Source organism: Mustela nigripes, unplaced genomic scaffold, assembly GCF_022355385.1.
Source record: "Mustela nigripes isolate SB6536 unplaced genomic scaffold, MUSNIG.SB6536 HiC_scaffold_5596, whole genome shotgun sequence".
In the NCBI taxonomy this organism is placed as follows: Eukaryota; Metazoa; Chordata; class Mammalia; order Carnivora; family Mustelidae; genus Mustela; species Mustela nigripes.
In genome coordinates, this window is record NW_026745002.1 from 1 (window position 1) to 2742 (window position 2742).

A 2742-nucleotide genomic window follows, 5' to 3' on the forward strand; every position below is an offset into this window, starting at 1 on the left:
AGGTTTTAGGTGTCAAAAGCGACCTGAGGCGTCCCTCAAGATACGCTGTTGATCACCATCCTGCCTTCCCCAGAAGGCATTCCTGCCGTAAGAGGCCCTGGAGGGGTGCCGGCGTCCCTCCACTTCCCCATCGCATCCTAGGCTACAGATGGGAGCCTGGTGAATGGACTAAAATGCTTGTGCCATGCCATTGTCTGTCCTGAAGACTGCATACTGTTTTGCCATATTAACCCACAAAAACGCTAGAGAAGTTTTGGCAAGGGAAATTACTCACTTTCATAGCTTTAGGCGGTTTGCAGAAGACACTGACGAGAAACAGAAAAGACTGAAATCCATCATGGTCTATGCGACATTCCAACACATGTGGTCCTTACAGCCAACTTCCCTAGGAAACGGTCCCCGGTTGCGCTTTAATTCAATCGGGTACTGGTTTCGGCCGGCTCCCAGTGGAGGTCCCGCGGCCAGAAGTGGCTAGACCGGGCATGTGGAGGGGATCACATTAGATCAATCAGGAGGAAACCTCACACGGGAGTCTTAAGATTGGCAGCCGTCCTGGTGACTTAGTTGGCTGTCCCGTCCCCAAGAGAGACAACTTTCTATAAGAACAGGAATAAAGAGAGGCCATCAAGTTTCTGGGTCTTATTGCCATTCCGGCCAGGGTACTAGCTTACAGCCAAAAGGCAGACGTTCTCCTCCCCATAGAGTAGCCACGGGCTAGAGGATTACAGCCTGAGCAATTGACATGCAAGTGTTCCAATAAGACCATACTCCTTGAAAAGCCTGGAATGAGCGTACAGGAAAAGGAGAGAAAGTACTCACCAATTTTGCACCGAAGCTCAGAGTCCAAATGTAAAGACTCACAAACCTCCTGGCTGGCTCGCCAAAAATGATGAAGTCCCAGAACCTAAGTCAGGTTCGTGGGGTGAGGAGGTTCGGAGCCGACGACTAAAGAAAGAATTCTTAAGACGTCGTTGGTGCGAAAGGTGATTTATTAGAGCACGGGGACAGGGCCCGTGGGCAGGCGGAGATGCGTCTGCCCCGGGTTGTGAGGGGTGGTTGGTTATATACACAGGAGTTGGGTAGGTGAGGACAAAGGGGTGTTCAGAAGGGCTATTGGGGCAAAGAATACTATCAGGATATCGAAGGCTTAGTTGCTATCAAGTAAAGACAATTGGAAGTCTGGTGGAATGTTACATTCCTGCTATCAAGCATCCTTGTTAATGATATTTAGGTTTATCTCAGCAAGTTAACTATTTATCATTTTATGGCAGTCAGGGGTGCCTGAGGAATGCTACACCTATGGAGGGGAGCGGATGAAGGGGGGGGGTGTTGCAAGGCGCCAGCTCTTGCTTTGTCCTCAGCCAGCCTCCTGCTCCCTCATCATTCTGACTCCACCACCAAGGAAACTGCAGAGAAAATACAGCACGTCCAAATATCTAGACAATACACTGAGTCAAACTAGAAGGTCAAGCTTTCCTTTTAAATGGTAAATGTCTACTTTGAATAATTTTTAATCTTCCCTTGACCCTAATTGTAACTCTTTTGATGAAAAGACTAATCAATTATGAAACTTCACCTTTGAAAAATGACATCATCAAAGTCTGCATCTGACCACAAACAGCCACCTCACTGTAGATGCCGGCCATTCCCCACAGCCTAGGACCCATGGAATCAACACTGTTCGATGAAGGAATGCATTCTAGGTTCCAAACACACACCGAGTCCATCTCATCTTCCCTTTCAAATCCAAGGGATTGCCTAGGAAAGAGATGTTCCAAACACCTCTGTGAGCCAGAAATAAACAGAGACAACAAGATCCCCTGCCAGGTGCTCCCTTCGGGAAAACTCAGGACCCCTGGAGCCCCTCTAGATTGCTGACCACTGCTTTAGTGAGACTTTGTGGCTCCACTGGAGACAAGAGAAAGCCCAGGAGGTTTGGGGTGAAAGAGAGCTTCTACCTCCCATCCGGACATGAATATGGCATTGCGACGAACGTATCTGCTGCCTTCTTGGAACGCCAACATCCTGAGACAAGATGCATGACTGACTCAGATGCTGATTCAAAAACTTCGGGCCTCATGGAGCCAGAGTGGAGAAGTGCTGTCAGGTGTGGATAAGCAGGCACCTCTGACCTAAGGCCGGCACACCTGCTCCAATTCCTGGGAGGAGAGACGCACACCTGTTTCTTAAACAGTTATTAGCTTCGCTCTAAGTTCAACCAAAGCCATTGTCCTTTTTGGAGAAGTGAAGTCACTCTTCCAAAAAAACACCCAACTCATTGCTTCCTTATGCAACTTGAGTCCAGTCTGGTCCGCCCCCCTACCCCCACCCCTGGGCTCTGAGACCTGCACGGGGAGGCCATTACCACCAAATTTAGAGACAAAGGGCACAATGAATCTTGGGGATGGTTCTGTGCCGGTGCCTGGGGGGAGAGAAACCTGGAAGATCTTCCCACAGGATCCTGGCAGACCATTATCACCATCCCCCACGGACAGGGAGCACAGTGCTGAAGCTGGGGGGGTGGCTCTGGGGCTTGTTACCGTCACGCCTGTGCCTGGGGGGCAGGAACCTGGAGGCCCTTCCTGACAGACCCTGACAGCCCATTACCACCTTCCCAGGGGACACAGGAAACAATGCTGAAGTCGGGGGTGGCTCTGGGGCTTGTTAGCGCCACACCTGTGCCTGAGGGAAAAGTGACACCCTGCTGAACTCCGGTGCTGCTCAAGGCCCATTACCTGCACT

General features: G+C 50.5%; 1 long non-coding RNA gene across 1 annotated transcript; it reads right to left on the reverse strand.

Moving 5' to 3' along the window:
* Positions 1-1000: 1000 nt before the first annotated feature.
* Positions 1001-2152, reverse strand: LOC132009148 (uncharacterized). Its single transcript, XR_009401802.1, has 3 exons — positions 1959-2152; positions 1577-1758; positions 1001-1406 (listed from the first exon to the last, which is right to left on the reverse strand). It is a non-coding gene; the product is annotated as an uncharacterized LOC132009148 (long non-coding RNA).
* Positions 2153-2742: the final 590 nt, after the last annotated feature.